The 21899-nt window shown below is 45.2% G+C and overlaps 1 long non-coding RNA gene across 1 annotated transcript; it reads left to right on the forward strand.

Annotated features, from left to right (window-relative positions):
- Nucleotides 1-372: 372 nt before the first annotated feature.
- Nucleotides 373-21650, forward strand: LOC112217271. The gene is made up of 6 exons (XR_006079226.1): nucleotides 373-610; nucleotides 18201-18379; nucleotides 18473-18989; nucleotides 19170-19355; nucleotides 19624-19759; nucleotides 21544-21650. It is a non-coding gene; the product is annotated as an uncharacterized LOC112217271 (long non-coding RNA).
- Nucleotides 21651-21899: the final 249 nt, after the last annotated feature.

Below are 21899 nucleotides of genomic sequence, written 5' to 3' on the forward strand. Positions count from 1 at the left end.
CACTTGGGTTGATGGTCACTAGACTAGAGGCTGTATGTTATGGATTAAACTTGTAACTGCTGATATGGTTGACGGCAGACTGAAGGTAGAAGGACAGAAGATACACTGATTATTATTGTATTGTGTGAAACACTGTGATTCTGTAGCAGCTGACAAAGTTACTGCCTTTTGACTTCCTACAAGCCTCATCCTGATACAAGGGTGTTTCCAGCGAAGGCCAGTTAGACATGTTCTCTGCTTCTGTGCTGGAGGTCTTTCTCTGTTTAGTAAAACAAATAGATTTTTGATTGACTATCTGCGACTGCTGCTCTTTTTCTTCACTTGGAACTTTCTATTACATCACCCCTCCCTCCTTTCAGGCGAGCCTGGATCTCAGCGAGAGAGGAAGGAAATCCTGATCTGTATTCCCATGTTGATCGCTTACACGCAGAGGGACGATGAGGCTAAGCTGGGTTCGAGGGCTGGCTTCTTTTCTGGCCATGGGCGCTGGAATACTCTACATCACATTCATTAAGGCGGGAGGTTCATTCTCATGGGGAAAGACTGCAGAGGGCCCATCAGAATGACTCGGTCAGGGGTCAGGACATGCTCAAGAGGCTGGAGAAGATGGGTGGGTATCCATCTCCTTCATCTAAAAGTGCTGTGAAAAAGTATTGGCCCCCTTTCAGATTTTCTCTATTTTGGCATATTTTTGATCCTGAATATTATCAGATCTTCAACCAAAACCAAATATTAGATAAAGGGAACCTGAGTTTACAAATAATACAAAACATGTACACTTTTATAAGTTTTATTTACTTAATTAAGTTATGCAACTTAAAGTTCTAAAACCAAGAAATTAATTTATAATATACCTCTTCCGTCTCCTGTAATTTGAAAAAACGAATTTGAATTGCATAATATGAATAAAATGCTCAACTATTACTTCACTCTTAGTCTCTATCCAACAATGACACCAAGCTTCATTAAAACTAGTTTTAAAGTCGGAAGTTTACATACACTTAGGTTGGAGTCATTAAAACTCCTTTTCAACCATTCCACAAATATCTTGTTAACAAACTACAGTTTGGCAAGTGGGTTAGGACATATACTTTGCGCATGACAAAAGTCATTTTTCCAACAATTGTTTACAGACAGATTATTTCACTTATAATTCACTGTATCACAATTCCAGTGGGTCAGAAGTTTACATACACTAAATTGACTGTACCTTTAAACAGCTTGGAAAATTCCAGAAAATGATTTCATCGCTTTAGAAGATTCTGATGGGCTAATTAACATAATTTGAGTCAATTGGAGGTGTACCTGTGGATGTATTTCAAGGCCTTCCTTCAAACTTTGCTTGACATCATGGGAAAATCAAAAGAAATCAGCCAATACCTCGGAAAAAAAGTGTAGACCTCCACAAGTCTGGTTCATTCTTGGGAGCAATATCCAAACGCCTGAAGGTACCACATTCATCTGTACAAACAATAGTACGCAAGTATAAACACCATGGGACCATGCAGCCATAATAACGCTCAGGAAGGAGACGCGTTCTATCTCCTCGAGATGAACGAACTTTGGTGCGAAAAGTGCAAATCAATCCCAGAACAACAGCAAAGGACCTTGTGAAGATGCTGGAGGAAACAGGTACAAAAGTATCTATATCCACAGTAAAACGAGTCCAATATTGACATAACCTCAAAGGCCGCTCAGCAAGGAAGAAGCCACTGCTCCAAAACCGCCCCAAAAAAGCCATACTATGGTTTGCAACTGCACATGGGGACAAAGATCGTACTTTTCAGAGAAATGTCCTCTGGTCTGATCAAACAAAAATAGAACTGCTTGGCCATAAGGACCATTGTTATGTTTGGAGGAAGAAGGGGGAGGCTTGCAAGCCGAAATGCACCATCCCAACAGTGAAGCACGGGGGTGGCAGCATCATGTTGTGGGGGTGCTTTGCTGCAGGAGGGACTGGTGCACTACACAAAATAGATGGCATCATGAGGCGGGACAATTATGTGGATGTAATGAAGCAACATCTCAAGACATCAGTCAGGAAGTTAAAGCTTGGCCGCAAATGGGTCTTTCAGATGGACTATGACCCCAAGCATACTTCCAAAGTTGTGGCAAAATGGCTTACGGACAACAAAGTCAAGGTATTGGAGTGGCCATTCCAAAGCCCTGACCTCAATCCCATAGAAAATTTGTGGGCAGAACTGAAAAAGCGTGTGCGAGCAAGGAGACCAAAAAAACCTGACTTGGTTACACCAGCTCTGTCAGGAGGAATGGGCCAAAATGCACCCAACTTATTGGGGGGAAGCTTGTGGAAGGCTACCCGAAACATTTGACCCAAGTTAAGCAATTTAATGGCAATGCTACCAAATACTAATTGAGTGTCTGTAAACTTCTGACCCACTGGGAATTTGATGAAAGAAATAAAAGCTGAAAAAATCATTCTCCTTACTATTATTCTGACATTTCACATTCTTAAAATAAAGTGCTGATCCTAAATGACCTAAAACATGGAATTGTTACTAGGATTAAATGTCAGGAATTGTGAAAACTGAGTTTAAATGTATTTGGCCAAGGTGTATGTAAATTTCCGACTTCAACTGTATACAGAATGGTGTCGTCTGCGTAGAGGTTTATCAGAAAATCACCAGCAGCAAGAGCGACATCATTGATATATACAGAGAAAAGAGTCGGCCCGAGAATTGAACCCTGTGGCACCCCCATAGACTGCCAGAGGTCCAGAGAACAAGCCCTCCAATTTGACACAGAACCCTATCTGAGAAGTAGTTGGTGAACCAGGCGAAGCAGTCATTTGAGAAACCCAGGCTATTGAGTCTGCCGATTAGAATGCGATGATGGACAGAATCAAAAGCCTTGGCCAGGTCGATGAAGACGGCGGCACAGACTGTCTTTTATCGATGGTGGTTATGATATCCTTTAGGACCTTGAGCGTTGCTGAGGTGCACCCATGACCAGCTCGGAAACCAGATTGCATAGTGGAGAAGATACGGTGGGATTCGAAATGGTCGGTGATCTGTTTGTTAACTTGGCTTTCTTAGACTTTAGAATGGCAGGGGAGGATGGATATAGGTGTGTAACAGTTTGGGTCTAGAGTGTCTCCCCCTTTGAAGAGGGGGATGACCACGGCAGATTTACAATCTTTAGGGATCTCAGACGATACGAAAGAGAGGTTGAACAGGCTAGTAATAGGGGTTGCAACAGTTTCGGCGGATAATTTTTGAAAAAGAGGGTCCAGATTGTCTAACCCAGCTGATATGTAGGGATCCAGATTTTGCAGCTCTTTCAGAACATCAGCTATCTGGATTTGGGTGAAGGAGAAGAGGGGTGGGCTTGGGCAAGTTGCTGCGGGGGGTGCAGAACTGTTGGCTAGGGTAGGGGTAGCCAGGTGGAAAGCATGGCCAGCCGTAGAAAAATGCTTAATGAAATTCTCGATTATCGTAGATTTATCGCTGGTGACAGTATTTCCTAGCCTCAGTGCAGTGGGCAGCTGGGAGGAGTTGCTCTTATTCTCCATGGACTTTACAGTGTCCCAAACCTTTTTGGAATTAGTGCTACAGGATGCAAATGTCTTTTTGAAAAAGCTAGCCTTTGCTTTCCTAAGTGACTGTATGTTGGTTCCTGACTTCCCTAAAAAGCTGTATATTGCTGGGTTTATTCGATGCTAATGCAGTACACCACAGGATGTATTTTATGCTGGTCAAGTCTGGAGTGAACCAAGGGCTATGTCTGCTCTTAGTTCTACATTTTTTGAATGGGGCATGCTTATTTCAGATGGTAAGAAAAACAACCAGGCGTCCTCTACTGACTTGATGAGGTCAATATCCTTCCAGGATACCCGGGCCAGGTCGATTAGAATGGCATGCAAGCTGAAGTGTTTTAGGGAGTGTTTGACAGTGATGAGGGGTGGTCGTTTGACCGCGGACCCATAACGGACGCAGGCAAGGAGGCAGTGATTGCTGAGATCCTGGTTGAAGACAGCAGAGGTGTATTTAGAGGGCAAGTTGGTCAGGATGATATCTACGAGGGAGCCCATGTTTACGGATTTAGGGTTGTAACTTGTAGGTTCCATGAAATCTGTGTGAGATTGAGGGCATCTAGCTTAGATTGTAGGACCGCCGGGCTGTTAAGCATATCCCAGTTTAGGTCACCTAACAGTACGAACTCTGAAGATAGATGGTTGGGCAATCAATTCACATATGGTGTCCAGGGCACAGCTGGGGGCTGAGGAGGGTCTATAACAAGCGGCAACAGTGAGAGACTTATTTCTGTAAAGGTAGATTTTTAAAAATAGAAGCTTGAACTTTTTGGGCACAGACCTGGATAGTATGACAGATCTCTGCAGGCTATCTCTGCAATAGATTGCAACTCCACCCCCTTTGGCAGTTCTATCTAAATCAAATCAAATTTTATTTGTCACATACACATGGTTAGCAGATGTTAATGTTAATGTTAATGTTAATGCGAGTGTAGCGAAATGCTTGTGCTTCTAGTTTCGACAATGCAGTAATAACCAACAAGTAATCTAACTAACAATTCCAAAACTACTGTTTTATACACAGTGTAAGGGGATAAAGAATATGTACATAAGGATATATGAATGAGTGATGGTACAGAGCAGCATAGGCAAGATACAGTAGATGGTATCGAGTACAGTATATACATATGAGATGAGTATGTAAACAAAGTGGCATAGTTAAAGTGGCTAGTGATACATGTATTACATAAGGATGCAGTCGATGATATAGAGTACAGTATATACGTATGCATATGAGATGAATAATGTAGGGTAAGTAACATTATATAAGGTAGCATTGTTTAAAGTGGCTAGTGATATATTTACATCATTTCCCATCCATTCCCATTATTAAAGTGGCTGGAGTTGAGTCAGTGTCAGTGTCAGTGTGTTGGCAGCAGCCACTCAATGTTAGTGGTGGCTGTTTAACAGTCTGATGGCCTTGAGATAGAAGCTGTTTTTCAGTCTCTCGGTCCCAGCTTTGATGCACCTGTACTGACCTCGCCTTCTGGATGATAGCGGGGTGAACAGGCAGTGGCTCGGGTGGTTGATGTCCTTGATGATCTTTATGGCCTTCCTGTAACATCGGGTGGTGTAGGTGTCCTGGAGGGCAGGTAGTTTGCCCCCGTGATGCGTTGTGCAGACCTCACTACCCTCTGGAGAGCCTTACGGTTGAGGGCGGAGCAGTTGCCGTACCAGGCGGTGATACAGCCCGCCAGGATGCTCTCGATTGTGCATCTGTAGAAGTTTGTGAGTGCTTTTGGTGACAAGCCGAATTTCTTCAGCCTCCTGAGGTTGAAGAGGCGCTGCTGCGCCTTCCTCACGATGCTGTCTGTGTGAGTGGACCAATTCAGTTTGTCTGTGATGTGTATGCCGAGGAACTTAAAACTTGCTACCCTCTCCACTACGGTTCCATCGATGTGGATAGGGGGGTGTTCCCTCTGCTGTTTCCTGAAGTCCACAATCATCTCCTTAGTTTTGTTGACGTTGAGTGTGAGGTTATTTTCCTGACACCACACTCCGAGGGCCCTCACCTCCTCCTTGTAGGCCGTCTCGTCGTTGTTGGTAATCAAGCCTACCACTGTTGTGTCGTCCGCAAACTTGATGATTGAGTTGGAGGCGTGCGTGGCCACGCAGTCGTGGGTGAACAGGGAGTACAGGAGAGGGCTCAGAACGCACCCTTGTGGGGCCCCAGTGTTGAGGATCAGCGGGGAGGAGATGTTGTTGCCTACCCTCACCACCTGGGGGCGGCCCGTCAGGAAGTCCAGTACCCAGTTGCACAGGGCGGGGTCGAGACCCAGGGTCTCGAGCTTGATGACGAGCTTGGAGGGTACTATGGTGTTGAATGCCGAGCTGTAGTCGATGAACAGCATTCTCACATAGGTATTCCTCTTGTCCAGATGGGTTAGGGCAGTGTGGTTGAGATTGCATCGTCTGTGGACCTATTTGGGCGGTAAGCAAATTGGAGTGGGTCTAGGATGTCAGGTAGGGTGGAGGTGATATGGTCCTTGACTAGTCTCTCAAAGCACTTCATGATGACAGAAGTGAGTGCTACGGGGCGGTAGTCGTTTAGCTCAGTTACCTTAGATTTCTTGGGAACAGGAACAATGGTGGCCCTCTTGAAGCATGTGGGAACAGCAGACTGGTATAGGGATTGATTCAATATGTCCGTAAACACACCGGCCAGCTGGTCTGCGCATGCTCTGAGGGCGCGGCTGGGGATGCCGTCTGGGCCTGCAGCCTTGCGAGGGTTAACACGTTTAAATGTCTTACTCACCTCGGCTGCAGTGAAGGAGAGAACGCATGTTTTCGTTGCAGGCCGTGTCAGTGGCACTGTATTGTCCTCAAAGCGGGCAAAAAAGTTATTTAGTCTGCCTGGGAGCAAGACATCCTGGTCCGTGACTGGGCTGGATTTCTTCCTGTAGTCCGTGATTGACTGTAGACCCTGCCACATGCCTCTTGTGTCTGAGCCGTTGAATTGAGATTCTACTTTGTCTCTGTACTGACGCTTAGCTTGTTTGATAGCCTTGTGGAGGGAATAGCTGCACTGTTTGTATTCGGTCATGTTACCAGACACCTTGCCCTGATTAAAAGCAGTGGTTTGCGCTTTCAGTTTCACGCAAATGCTGCCATCAATCCACGGTTTCTGGTTAGGGAATGTTTTAATCGTTGCTATGGGAACGACATCTTCAACGCACGTTCTAATGAACTCGCACACCGAATCAGCGTATTCGTCAATGTTGTTGTCTGACGCAATACGAAACATCTCCCAGTCCACGTGATGGAAGCAGTCTTGGAGTGTGGAGTCAGCTTGGTCGGACCAGCGTTGGACAGACCTCAGCGTGGGAGCCTCTTGTTTTAGTTTCTGTCTGTAGGCAGGGATCAACAAAATGGAGTCGTGGTCAGCTTTTCCGAAAGGGGGGCGGGGCAGGGCCTTATATGCGTCACGGAAGTTAGAGTAACAATGATCCAAGGTCTTTCCACCCCTGGTTGCGCAATCGATATGCTGATAAAATTTAGGGAGTCTTGTTTTCAGATTAGCCTTGTTAAAATCCCCAGCTACAATGAATGCAGCCTCCGGATAAATGGTTTCCAGTTTGCAAAGAGTTAAATAAAGTTTGTTCAGAGCCGTCGATGTGTCTGCTTGGGGGATATATACGGCTGTGATTATAATCGAAGAGAATTCTCTTGGTAGATAATGCGGTCTACATTTGATTGTGAGGAATTCTAAATCAGGTGAACAGAAGGATTTGAGTTCCTGTATGTTTCTTTCATCACACCATGTCTCGTTAGCCATAAGGCATACGCCCCCGCCCCTCTTCTTACCAGAAAGATGTTTGTTCCTGTCGGCGCGATGTGTGGAGAAACCCGTTGGCTGCACCGCCTCGGATAGCGTCTCTCCAGTGAGCCATGTTTCCGTGAAGCAAAGAACGTTACAGTCTGATGTCCCTCTGGAATGCTACCCTTGCTCGGATTTCATCAACCTTGTTGTCAAGAGACTGGACATTGGCAAGAAGAATGCTAGGGAGTGGTGCACGGTGTGCCCGTCTCCGGAGTCTGACCAGAAGACCGCCTCGTTTCCCTCTTTTTCGGAGTCGTTTTTTTGGGTCGCTGCATGGGATCCACTCCGTTGTCCTGTTTGTAAGGCAGAACACAGGATCCGCGTCGCGAAAAACATATTCTTGGTTGTACTGATGGTGAGTTGACGCTGATCTTATATTCAGTATAAGATGGAAAATGTTGTAGTTGGGGATGAACATTTCCCAATTTTTGGTGGCCTTCCTAACCAGGATTCAGACATGGCTAGGACATCAGGGTTGGCTGAGTGTGCTAAAGCAGTGAATAAAACTAACTTAGGGAGGAGGCTTCTAATGTTAACATGCATGAAACCAAGGGTTGAAAGTCAACAAATGAGAGTGCCTAGGGAATAGGTGTAGTACTGGGGGCTACAGAGCTTGGGTTAACCTCTACATCACCAGAGGAACAGAGGAGGAGTAGGATAAAGGTACAGCTAAATACTATAAGAACTGGTTATCTAGTGTGTTGGGAACAGAGAATAAAAGGAGCAGATTTCTGGGCGTGGTAGAATAGATTCAGGGCACAATGTAAAGACAAGGGTATGGTAGAGTGTGAGAAAAGTGGAGGAAACCTAGGCATTGAGTGACAATGAGAGAGGTTGCATCTCTGGAAGCACCAGTTAAGCCATGTGAGGTCTCCACATGTGTGGTGGGTGGGACAAAAGAGCTATCTAAGGCATGTTGAGTGGGACTGGGGGCTCTACAGTGAAATAAAACAATAAGAACTAACCGAAAAAGCAGTAGACAAGGCATATTGACAGCGAGGTCAGTACAGATGCATCAAAGCTGGGACCGAGAGACTGAAAAACAGCTTCTATCTCAAGGCCATCAGACTGTTAAACAGCCACCACTAACATTGAGTGGCTGCTGCCAACACACTGACTCAACTCCAGCCACTTTAATAATGGGAATTGATGGGAAATGTAAAATATATCACTAGCCACTTTAAACAATGCTACCTAATATAATGTTTACATACCCTACATTATTCATCTCATATGTATACGTATATACTGTACTCTATATCATCTACTGCATCTTTATGTAATACATGTATCACTAGCCACTAACTATGCCACTTTGTTTACATACTCATCTCATATGTATATACGGTACTCAATACCATCTACTGTATCTTGCCTATGCTGCTCTGTACCATCACTCATTCATACATATTTATGTACATATTCTTTATCCCCTTACACTTGTGTCTATAAGGTAGTAGTTTTGGAATTGTTAGCTAGATTACTTGTTGGTTATTACTGCATTGTCGGAACTAGAAGCACAAGCATTTCGCTACAAGGATCGATTCAGACAAAGTGGTAAATTTTATGACAAGTAACAGTTTATTCAGAGTGAAGATATCTAGAACAGCGTAATTACGGCTCCTCCGTTAGTTCGTATGGAACTGCAGGCAAAGAGACCGTTACAATCAGTACACCACTAATATATAGAACAGAAAGTAGGTTGATTCTGGAAGATCGGATCTTTGGATTGGTTCAGCTGGGGTGTAGTCTGTAGTCTTCCGCCATTGGCTCAGTTGTCTGTCCGTCATCGTAGAATCCTCTTCGGGCACACAATGTTCAGCTACAAAGGAGATTATGTGTGTGCGCTGGTTTTGGCAATTAGTGTAATGCGGGAGCTATCCTGTAGGGGACCCCACAGGCTTTACTTTGAGTCGTAGCCCTGTATTAACAATAGTTTGGTCACCTGTATAAGAAATAGCATTTCTCTACAAAACCCTCTCTTCACGTCTCACCCTAACTAGATCCAGACACAAAGAGAAACTTCTCCCAAGGGGACTATGAAATAAGGCACGGTATTAAACAGAAATAGATATGTATTACCATCATGTTCTCCATTCAATCCCACTATGTACTAAGTTGGCTACCAGCCACCTAGGAACTTACAACCCTCATTTAACAGAGCGGAGAACAACAGCTCAAAATAAAAGAAAAAATGCTTGTCTACATAAGCCAACTTTTTCCCGCAGGAAAAAGTTGTGATTCCCTCTCTTCACATCTCCAAAGAGATGTGACTTAAACTAGGCAAGTCAGGCGGAATGATCCACTTGCATAACACATACATACATCCCCATAAGGCAACAGCAGATATAATGTAAACCTAATAGGCACTCTCCTCCTCATCCTCGAATTCAAGTAGGTCTTTATCCAGCAGAGGAAACATCTGGGAAGGGGAGGAAGGGTCAATAGCTCTAGAGATAACCCTAGTGGTAAGGGAACGGATGCATGGAATGCAACAGCATCCACAGAGAACTAAAATGGCAGCGAACACCGAAATGGATACCAAAATGGAGGACACCAGGGTTTTATATTTACCAAACGCACTCATCCAGGAGTCCCACATCGAGGTATCCATCCCAGAATGAGATTTCATTTTACCATTAAGCGTCCGCAGACCTTCCAGAGCGACCGTCAAACTACCATCCGAGGCTGTGTTATTAGGGATGAAAGTACAACACTGGTCACCAAACATAGAGCAAACTCCGCCCTTCTCAGAGAGTAACATATCAATGGCAATACGATTTTGGAAAGCCATCAGGCTGGTTGCAGCCAGTTGACCATGTACTGCTTCAAAACCCTGCTGAGTCCAGTTGCCTAGTCTTTGGACGTTGTAATGTATATAGTTAATACGATCAACATTCTTGTTAATTGTGCACCACCAACAGATGGATGATTCAAACCCTGCAGCTACCTGATCTATTAACTTATACTCATCAGGCACTCCCCTAGGGACTCCGATAGCGTCTATGTAGGAGGGGTCTCCACTAGATGGGGTGGTGTCTCTCCTGGAACGTCCCCTATATCCGGGATTCACTCCTGGATCCGCAGAACAAGGTCCTCGGCTCCTATAGGGTAGATAGAAACAGGACAAGAGAGTAACAAGTGCACAGCGTCCAGTACTGTTGGAGGGTAACTTATCAAACAGGACCGTGCTACCACACCACCACCACACATCTGCTCTGGATATTGGCCTGAGGCTCCCTTAATATTAACTGTATCCAGACACCAATCCGCAGGGATCCATCCCACCTCGGTTCCTCCTCCCGTCATATTGACACAAGTAAAATTTGCCCTTGCAACCTGGTTGGAAAACACTGGGTTCCTAGTGGTGAATTTAGTAACCGGATAGACCTCATCCCAGGCAGTACAATTATCCCTGGGGTTATCTGTAGTCATAAGAGGAATTAGACATGCTAGAGTCACTACTGCTGGGACAATGCGGAGCAATGGACGAGCTCCCATGCACACCACACAACTCTGCCTGGTGGTATTTGCAGCTTCCTCGGTCAACAATAGCCAATTATTGGAAAAACCTGAGACTCCTGTGGCTGTTAAAATTACATCATCCGGACTTTTAAGCCTGGATATTGCCTCCACCGGGCCAAACAGTGGGGATGACGGGGACCCTTTTACGGGTGTGGTCATGTCATTCCTTACTGTAACCAAAGTCGGTTTAGGATTATTAGTCACGCAAATTCGCCACAACCAATATCTGAATTCCCTGGGGCCAGTATGAAATCATAACACCCTAAGGGCTGGCCCCCTGGCCTAACAGTAAGTTTCAGTCCCGTATTTGTCTTAGTTAAAGTCAGTCGCTTCCGCCATTTCACTGCCCCCTCGTCTGTTGTCCAGTCTTCCCACCCATTACCTGTCTCCCCCACCAAATTCCTCCAAGACCAATCGCCAACCTTCCCTAATGTCATATACCAGACGTGTCCGGCAAACCAGAGTGCACTGGTCCCCGCCTGTTCCCTCCCCTTTAGCCTAGAGTACCCTAAAGTCCCCCAAGGGATGTTAATGATATTAGTTGCGTTTGCGGGGACGCAAACGGTCGTGCTCCGTATGTTGTTGGCCTTACAATCAGTGTCAGGGGTGGTGGAATGCCTCTTGCACAAATGATTGGTCAGTTCTATATGTGCCATGGATGTGGTCAGGTTGGATGACCCATTAGAGGGTCCTATATCTGCTTGTGATGTAGGTGTATGATGCTCTAATACCCACAGGAGAATCCCCATGGAAACTCCTGTGACTACAATAAAAATAACAAACACGGGGCCCGATATCCCCAATCTCGTCCAGGGATAGCCCCTATCTCTGGACGACCTGTTAGTTGGTGTGCTGGGGAGCTGCTCCCACATCCTCACCAACTAAGGGTTCTGTGGTTGTAATCAAATTTAGGTCGCTCAAATCGACCCTGACTTCAGTCAGAGTTCTAGAAGGAGTCGGTGCTGGTGTACAATGAGTCAAGTGGTGCCAAGGTGCGCCCGATTTACCTTTGACCTGGACTGAGTGTGAAGTAACCTCCTTCACTTCGTACGGTCCAGTCCACCTGGGATCCGCCCACTTTCTTTTGTGGACCTTGATCCTTACCCAATCGCCGACCTTTACCCTCAGTTGCTCCGGATCTCCCGTCAGCTCCCCCTCATGGACTTTGTGTATCTGTTTGGAAAGAGCTGCGGACAGTTCCGTCAATTTTCTTACATAGTCAGTCATACCTATCTGGTGTACATCAAGAGGGGGCATATGACCTCCCTCTCTTGGTGGACCTGGCATTACTCTTCCTGTCATTATTTCGTGGGGTGAGAGATGAGTCCCTGCCCCAGGTGATGACCTCATGGCCATCAACGCCAGTGGCAGGGCCTCCACCCATGTCAGTTTTGTACCAGCACACACTTTGGCTATCTTACACTTAAGAGATTGGTTGCAGCGCTCCACAAGGCCTTGGGCCTGCGGCTTATACACGGAACCAAACTTGTGTATAATGCCGAACCTCTCCTCCACCTGTCTCAGGTGTTTGTTTGCGAAGTGGGACCCATTGTCGCTTCGGATATGTCTAGGGACCCCATATCTAGGTATGAGTTCTGTCTGTAGCCACTTAATGACCGTTTTCCCATCCTCCTTAGCTGTTGGAATTGCTTCTACCCATCTAGAGAATCTATCTACCATTACTAGCAAATATCTCTTCCCGTTCTTTACATTGTCTTCTCCCATGTCTGTATAGTCTATACTGATGTCTTGGAAACATGCGTTTGGCACCGGGTAGGCCCCCATCGGGGTTTGGTAGGGCTTCTTTGGATTGTGGCTTCCACATATGTTGCATTCGTCACAGAATAAATCTGTCATGTCCTTCATGTGGGGGTGCCACCATATGTATGAAACCTTCTGTAAAGTTCTGAGTTTCCCTTCATGAGTGGGTCCATGGGCTTCCCTTATCAGTTCTGGACAGAGATTAGCCGGAGCCACCAGTCGGCCATCATGGCATCTCCATATTCCATCTGGTCCCTTAGAGCCTCCCTTCTGTGTCCAAACCGAATGTTCGTAAGGGCCTGCCTCTTCCTGTAGTTCTAGTATGTGTTGGCTTGTCAATTCAGTCCTTGCCGGTTCTATCCCGAGCACCATCTGTCGGGGGCTGTATCCTCCTGCGGCCTTGGCTGCCAGGTCTGCGGCATCATTTCCTTGATTGATTCTGCTGGTCAGTCTTTGGTGGCCTCGGCATTTCATTATGGCCACTGTCTTTGGTAAGGACACGGCATGCATCAAACGTTCCATTTGGGCTCGGTGCTTGATGGGTAGGTTACCTGTGGTGGTAAAGTTGCGCCTAACCCATTGTGGTCCATCTATGTGCACTGCTCCGTGTGCGTATGCCGAGTCCGTGTAAATGTTTACAGTTTTTCCTTCGGCTTTCTCTAGAGCTTGAGTCAAAGCCACAATTTCCGCAAGTTGTGCCGATGCTGGCTGGGGGATAATTCCTGATTCCAACGTGACATGTGTTTTGTCATGCAGCTGCTGTACGACCGCATAGGCAGCTACGTTTCCTGTGTCTCCCTTGTAGCAACATCCGTCTGTGTACAGCCATAGGTCTGGAGATGTCAGTGGTTCATTTTCCAGGTCTGGTCTCAGTTTGAGCTCTTGTGCTGCCCTCTCTTGGCAGGAGTGTGCTAGGCCATCTTCTGCGGTGAGTGCATCTGCCATGTTCTTGTCGGTGTTCACAAAAGTGATGTGTGACTGGGTGCATTTGTTCTGGATTTTGTTTTTTCTGTCCGCACTGAAGGTAAATTCTTTGCTGATGAGGTATGCTGCCACCCCGTGGTGGGTGTGTATTTGCATCTTGTGGCACATTACCAGATGGGCTGTCTTCTCAATCGCCTTGGCTACCGCCGCAACGTATCTGGAACAGGCGGTCTGGCCGGTTTCAATGTGGTCAAGTTTTGAAGAGTGGTACATGAGTACTCTTCTCTCCCCCTCATGTTTCTGAAAAAGGACGGCGGATGCAAAGCCTTCCTTTTCAGAAACATCCAGGTGAAATGTTTTACCGTAGTCTGGTGCCGTGAGAGCAGCAGCCACAGACAGGTCAGTCTTCAGGCCCAAACGCCGTTGAAGCTTCAGGAGTCCATGTAAGTGGGGCCTGTAGGTTTCTTGGGCCAGCTTCTCGCTCTGGTCATGGGGTTCAAACGTGATACCTGTATTTCTCGTTCTGAAGGTTCAGTTCTTTCAGTATAGTCTGGGATGTGAGTACGGCTGATCCCGTCAACCCCAGGAATGGGATGATGTAGGGCCTTGCATCTTCCAGGCAACGTATTCCTCTCGGTGCGTTGTGTCGTCCATCCTGAGTGGCATTTGATACGGCCCATGTTGTCTTTGGGCTTCTTCTTCTTCTCCTCTCCTTTGTCTGGCTATGATGCGCCTCGAGTCTTACTGCCGTTTCAACGGGGTTGATTTTCCCTTAAAAACTCCTTGTATCAGGACTATTTCACCCGTTTCTGCTGGACTTCTTCCATGAGTTTCAGTTGGCTTTCTGCCTCCCATACACCTGCAGCCGTGAGGGGAACGTCTTCCTCTGTCTCCTCTTGTGGTTCCATATCATCTCCTTCCTGTTCTTCCGGTTCGTTGAAAGACATTAAATTTTCTTCTTGTCGGCGGCCACTTGTGAAATACTCCTTACTAATATCGCTCCTTGGTTCCCCTCTATGTTCTCTGTACACACTGGATGTGCAGGAGGTGGGGGTTCCCCTCCCCTCTGACTTCAAGCTGCTCCCGTTGCCCCCTGCTCCATCTATGAATGGATTCCTCGTGTGGCCACTGGGGCGGAGCTGTTCTCGCATAGATCGAGGGGCATGCATGTCAGATGGCCCTGGTGTGCACCTTTGTGCACCCCCTGGTGTGGAGTAACCCTGTGGGCCAGGCTTTAATTCTTCACACTCCAGGTGGCCCCCTGTGATCAACGTATCCCCTTGGAGTACTCCTTCTTTTACAAGGAACACAGGGGCCTGTGTTGACGCGGCCCGGCCCTTTTCCCCTTATCAGTATAAGGTGGAGGCAAATTTGATAGGACTGGGTAAAGGGGTCGGGTCGTTGAGGGCACATGTGTTGGCGGGGCAGAGGGAAATGGATTTGGCGCCATCTCCTGGTGGTGGTCCGTCTGCTCATCTTCCCCTTGTGAGGGAGTGGCCACCCCCATCATTTCCGGTTTTTTATTCAGTTGTGCTCTTAGCGCCTCTTCGATGGCCCAAGTTCCTATCTTCAGTTCCACTTCTGCCCTTTCTCTCTGTTTAGTCCCTTTTTTTCTTAAATACGTGATTTTTGTTCTTTTCTGCCTCTTTCTCTCTAGCTTCCTGCAACGTCTCTTTTAACCCACATTCCATTGTTTTCAGCTGAACCGCGGATGGCGGTCCCCCTCCTAAATAACCTTCTTGTGTCCATTTTAGCTTTAATCCCTCCCAAACTTTCTTCATGTGCTTCCATTGTTTCTTTCCCCTGATCTATATTCTATTTTTTGTTCTAGGAACTCATTAAACCTCAGCTTTGGAGTATTGGGGGTCGCCATTGTGAATTTGCTTTAAACGTAATTTAATTTAATTCAATCGGAATTTAATCGTAGTTTTAATCGAAATTCTCTCCTTCTATCTGAATATAGTTAGCATATACTTCGCCCGACGTTGATTAATACCCACGATGTATTCGAAGAGACACTGCTGCTCGTGCTCTGTCTTATCTCTGAGCTTCTCCTTAGTATGTTTTAGTTCGAGAAAAAAACGAATGGGTTGGTATAGCATTTGTGGAGCGCACAACCAAGGGATCTATTCGACTATTTAGTCTCAATATTTAAATATTATATTCAGATATTATTTCAATTATACATCAGTCATTTCGTTCCTGATTATACATTTAACACAGAAGTCATAGGTACATACAATATAGAAGTTTCGGATTTATCCAATATCCCTTATTATAATTCTATCTCTCTCCCTCTATCTAACCACCAACAATCTTAATGGAAACAATTACAACCACATTGCATTTTAATATAAACAGTTACAAATAGACAAAACAAGACAAAACAACACGTTATATCTCTGACCCCTGAAAGCCGATCCTTATCAGTGAATTTCTATCAGACTGAGCCGTACCGGGTCGCGGGACAAAATTACAATTTATCCCCTCGGCGCCAGATTTAATGAATAGTAATTAACTACCCCCTTACTGATCTCTATTCCTGATCCCTATCGAGCTGACCCCTATCAGAATTATTACACATGTCCGACCCCTATCGGTGAATCTCTATCAGACTGAGCCGTACCGGGTCGCGGGACAAAATTACAATTTATCCCCTCGGCGCCAGATTTAATGAATAGTAATTAACTATCCCCTTACTGATCTCTATTCCCGACCCCTATCGGAACTATCCAGGCCTTAAAAGTGATCACTCATCATTGAAAGCTATCAGACTGTGCTGACCGGGTCACGGGTCACAAAATTACAATTTATCCCCTCGGCGCCAGATTTAATGAATAGTAATTAACTATCCCCTTACTGATATCTCATCAATGATTTATATCACACCGGCCGTCGCCGGTTCGTTACTACATATGTTCACTACACTGTTCTTTCGACTCGTCAGCAAATTATAAATTTACACAAGAATTCATACTTACTCGGAAAAACTGATCAAAATTTGGACAGACTATACGACAATATGCAAAGTTTGATTTAACAGGCTTTGCTTACCTTGTTTATGGTGCACCTTGAGATCAGTTTCCCGAGTTGAGCAGAATTTTTGTCCTCCCCCGAAAGTCTTCACCCGTCCTCCGTGAACCGTCCTTTCACCAACTCGCCCTCTCACACCCAAATCAACTCACTTCGACTGGATCGTTAGTAAACCATCCTCTGCTACCAAGTTCTGTTAGAAATTAGATATGTAGACGGGCGAGTCGGCCAAGGATCGATTCAGACAAGGTGGTAGATTGTATGACAAGCGACAGTTTATTCAGAGTGAAGATATCTAGAACAGCGTAATTACGGCTCCTCCGCTAGTTCGTACGGAACTGCAGGCAAAGAGACTGTTACAATCAGTACACCACTTATATATAGAACAGAAAGTAGGTTGATTCTGGAAGATCGGATCTTTGGATTGGTTCAGCTGGGGTGTAGTCTGTAGTCTTCCGCCATTGGCTCAGTTGTCTGTCCGTCATCGTAGAATCCTCTTCGGGCACACAATGTTCAGCTACAAAGGAGATTATGTGTGTGCGCTGGTTTTGGCAGTTAGTGTAATGCGGGAGCTATCCTGTAGGGGACCCCACAGGCTTTACTTTAAGTTGTAGCCCTGTATTAGCAATAGGTTGGTCACCTGCATAAGAAATAGCATTTCTCTACACATCGGACGATTACGTCGGCAGACCAGTCGTGATGGATTGGCAGGGCTCGGTGTCGACAATAAAGAGTCCAGGCCAATTGGCAAAAGAGGTATTGTAGCCCAAGAGTTAGCTGGTATACATTCGTCGGCTAGCCGGGAGATAGGCCTCGAGGCTAGCTCAAGGTTATCTGGTTCTTGATTTAGGACAGAGGTGTTAGCCGCAGCTAGCTAGCGACGATGATCCAGTGTAATGGTCCAGAGCTTGCGGCAGGAATCCAGTGACGTGGTAGAGAAAAGAAGTCTGATATGCTTCGATACGCTCTGGGTTGATATCGCGCTGTGCAGACTGGCAGGTATTGAACGAGCTAAAGCTGCCTGGTGTCCGAGCTAAAGGTGAAGACCGCTACCAGTGGCTAACAATGACTACTAGCTTGTGGCTAGTTAGGTGGCTAGCTGCTAATGGAGGTTCCAGTTAAAAAGTATAAAAATAGCAGATCAGTACCACATTGGGGGAGGCGGGTTGCAGGAATGTATATTTAGTTCTTAGATGGAATGTGACATTAAAATATATAGGGAAACAAACTAAGAAAGACTTTATACATGGGACAAGACAAACACACGTTCGACTGCTACGCCATCTAGGATTTAACAAGATGTCTAAACATTTTTACATGTCTAAACAAAAGACTCCTCTTCGCCATATTATTGCATGACCCATCAAGATATCCAGGTGATTACGGCCATCAATTGTATTTCATGAACATGTGTACTGTACATGTCTAGACAATAGTGACCCATCCACTTAGCTAGATGTTGCTGGGGGGTGGCTATAGCATGTCCTTCATATGACCCATCAATTTAGTGTGTAAGAGTCATCTAAAAATTACCAAAATGTATAACATATTTTTATCTGGACACTTTTTTTTTGTGTTTACCAGAGACTTGACCTGCACCATGAACAACATGACCTGCACCAAAGTTGGATTAGGATTGTGACCAAGGACTAGATGAAGTGTATTTTTAGAGGTCTCACACAGGCCCGCCTCTCAGGGTGGAGGGAAGCTGAAGGAGACGTGGTGGCCATCTTGGATGCCCACATAGAAGTTCACGTGGAATGGTAGTCTGAATGGTTTATATTATAAAGACACTCAGTGATAGTTTTTGGAGTCTCCTTTAACACAATGTTTTCACTCTTTGTTTCTGTGAACAGGGCGGAGCCTCTGTTAGCGCGGATAAAGGAGGACCGCACGTTGGTGTTGACACCGGTGTTTGACAAAGTCCATTTCGATGACTTGACAGTCACACGTTATTGGCTGAATGCAAACGCCTTTGACTGGGCCCTGTGGTGTATGTACGAGTCCTTCAGACCTGAGTGTTATGCCCTAAAAGATGAGTCACAGCCAGGAAAGTGCGTTGTTTGTGATTTCATCATTGGATGATAGTCCTGTTTCACAAGTCTGTTTGAAAAGGTGAAAAGGAAACCACAGCTTTGGGAGGAAAATCTTACCTAATATTTACACCGGCATTGTTATTTTGCATTATCTATTCATTAAAATGAATGTCACATCTCCCATTTTAGAAATGACCATTATGTGTTGTGTATGTTTGTCAGGAGCCCCTCCATTATGAGCATACTAGTGGTTGATCGCCTGTTCTTTGGGGAAATTGGTGCTCTGGATGGTGGTATGAAGATCTATGGAGGTGAAAATGTTGAACTGGGCATCCGGGTAAGCCCCTCTGCTACAGTTTATGAATGAATGTTGGAAATCAAAGCAGACTTGTGTTTGCAGAAATGCTTTCGGTTCTTGAGTCGTTCAGTTTGAACAAACAAATCTACGTCCAACATCCAGACACTTCAGTCCATATCTATAGACTCATCCTTGTCTCTTGGTGTTTGGTGTGTCTAGGTGTGGCTGTGTGGTGGAAGTGTCGAGGTCATACCTTGTTCTAAAATAGCCCACATCGAGAGGGCCCATAAACCCTATCTCCCAGACCTGAGCATTACAATGTAGAGGAATGCTCTGAGAGTGGCTGAGGTCTGGATGGATGAATACAAACATAATGTCAACATCGCCTGGAACCTCCCACTGAAGGTACTGTACACAACAGGCCATTCAAAAAGTAGGTTTTGTTCAGCTGCTCCTATGGAATAACAATCATCGCTGTTATGCATGCTTTGTGTTTGAAAATAAGTAGACTAGACAGTCAATATTATAAGAATGGTTTATTACTTAATGCCATAATAAAGATCATAGGATCTTTGTAAAATGATGGCGGTAAGCCATCATCAAGTGGATAATAGGTGGATTGCTCACACAGCCTGTGTTTCTGATTTACAAATCTTCCTCTTTCTCACCACAGGATTATGGCATAGACATTGGGGATGTTTCAGAGAGGAAGAAGTTGAGAGGGTCTGAACTGCAAACCCTTCCAATGGTATCTGGACAATGTGTATCCAATGTTAGACCCCCTGGGTGACTTGCATGGTTATGGAGCTGTGAGTGATGCTAAAATGTTACTGTTGTTCTGGATACTGTGGGGCAAAAAAGTATTTAGTCAGCCACCAATTGTGCAAGTTAAAAAGATGAGCGAGGCCTGTAATTTTCATCATAGGTACACTTCAACTATGACAAAATGAGAAAAATAATCCAGAAAATCCCATTGTAGGATTTTTAATGAATTTATTTGCAAATTAAATCAAATCAAATCTATTAATTATGGTCGAAAATAAGTATTTGGTCACCTACAAACAAGCAAGATTTCTGGCTTTCACAGACCTGTAACTTCTTCTTTAAGAGGCTCCTCTGTCCTCCACTCGTTACCTGTATTAATGGCAACTGTTTGAACTTGTTATCAGTATAAAAGACACCTGTCTACAACCTCAAACAGTCACACTCCAAACTCCACTATGGCCAAGACCAAAGAGCTGTCAAAGGACACCAGAATCAAAATTGTAGACCTGCACCAGGCTGGGAAGACTGAATCTGCAATAGGTAAGCAGCTTGGTTTGAAGAAATCAACTGTGGGAGCAATTATTAAGAAATGGAAGACATACAAGACCACTGATAATCTCCCTTGATCTGGGGCTCCACGCAAGATCTCACCCCGTGGGGTCAAAATGATCACAAGAACGGTGAGCAAAAATCCCAGAACCACACAGGGGGACCTAGTGAATGACCTGCAGAGAGCTGGGACCAAAGTAACAAAGCCTACCATCAGTAACACACTACGCCGCCAGGGACTCAAATCCTGTAGTGCCAGACGTGTCCCCCTGCTTAAGCCAGTACATGTCCAGGCCCGTCTGAAGTTTGCTAGAGAGCATTTGGATGATCCAGAAGAAGATTGGGAGAATGTCATGGTCAGATGAAACCAAAATATAACTTTTTGGTAAAAACTCAACTCGTCGTGTTTGGAGGACAAAGAATGCTGAGTTGCATCCAAAGAACACCATACCTACTGTGAAGCATGGGGGTGGAAACATCATGCTTTGGGGCTGTTTTTCTGCAAAGGGACCAGGACGACTGATCCGTGTAAAGGAAATAATGAATGGGTCCATGTATCGTGAGATTTTGAGTGAAAACCTCCTTCCATCAGCAAGGGCATTGACGATGAAACGTGGCTGGGTCTGTCAGCATGACAATGATCCCAAACACACCGCCCGGGCAATGAAGGAGTGGCTTCATAAGAAGGATTTCAAGGTCCTGGCGTGGCCTAGCCAGTCTCCAGATCTCAACCCCATAGAAAATCTTTGGAGGGAGTTGAAAGTCTGTGTTGCCCAGTAACAGCCCCAAACCATCACTGCTCTAGAGGAGATCTGCATGGAGGAATGGGCCAAAATACCAGCAATAGTGTGTGAAAGCCTTGTGAAAACTTACAGAAAACGTTTGACCTCTGTCATTGCCAACAAAGGGTATATAACAAAGTATTAAGATAAACTTTTGTTATTGACCAAATACTTATTTTCCACCATAATTTGCAAATAAATTCAGAAAAAAATACTACAATGTTATTTTGTGGATTTTTTTTTTTTTCATTTTGTCTGTCATAGTTGAACTGTACCTATGATGAAAATTACAGGCCTCTCATCTTTTTAAGTGGGAGAACTTGCACAATTGGTGGCTGACTAAATACTTTTTTGCCCCACTGTATATTTCCTCACCAGCTGTGTTTGGTGCATATAATTACTTCTTCAATTGGATGCAGGGTCATAATTCCAACTCATTATCAGGATAGGAATTTGCACTTTTATAATTGTTTAATCTGTATCCATAACATCAACAGCTGGTCAATGACCTGAAGATGGATCTCTGAATAGATCAAGGCCCAGTTCCGGGGAACACACCTATTTTACATGGATGCAAATATTTTACTCCACAGGTTTGTAGAATCATTGCTTAGTATTTTAGAATTTAACTAGTTGTATAATATGGTCCATCCCATAGCAGAGCCGGGATTCAACCCATACCACATTGCAAAGTACTGTCAAAATATCTATCGTCTCTGTCCAGAACTGTTATTATCGAGCCAGCGGGGAGATCTACATTGGAGGCATCAAGTCTCACAAGTACAACAGTAATCGCTGTCTGATGGACATTGGCACTCAAACCCCAGGACTGTATGAGTGCAAGGAGGCCAAG

The sequence above is a fragment of the Oncorhynchus tshawytscha genome, linkage group LG17, assembly GCF_018296145.1.
Source record: "Oncorhynchus tshawytscha isolate Ot180627B linkage group LG17, Otsh_v2.0, whole genome shotgun sequence".
NCBI lineage: Eukaryota > Metazoa > Chordata > Actinopteri > Salmoniformes > Salmonidae > Oncorhynchus > Oncorhynchus tshawytscha.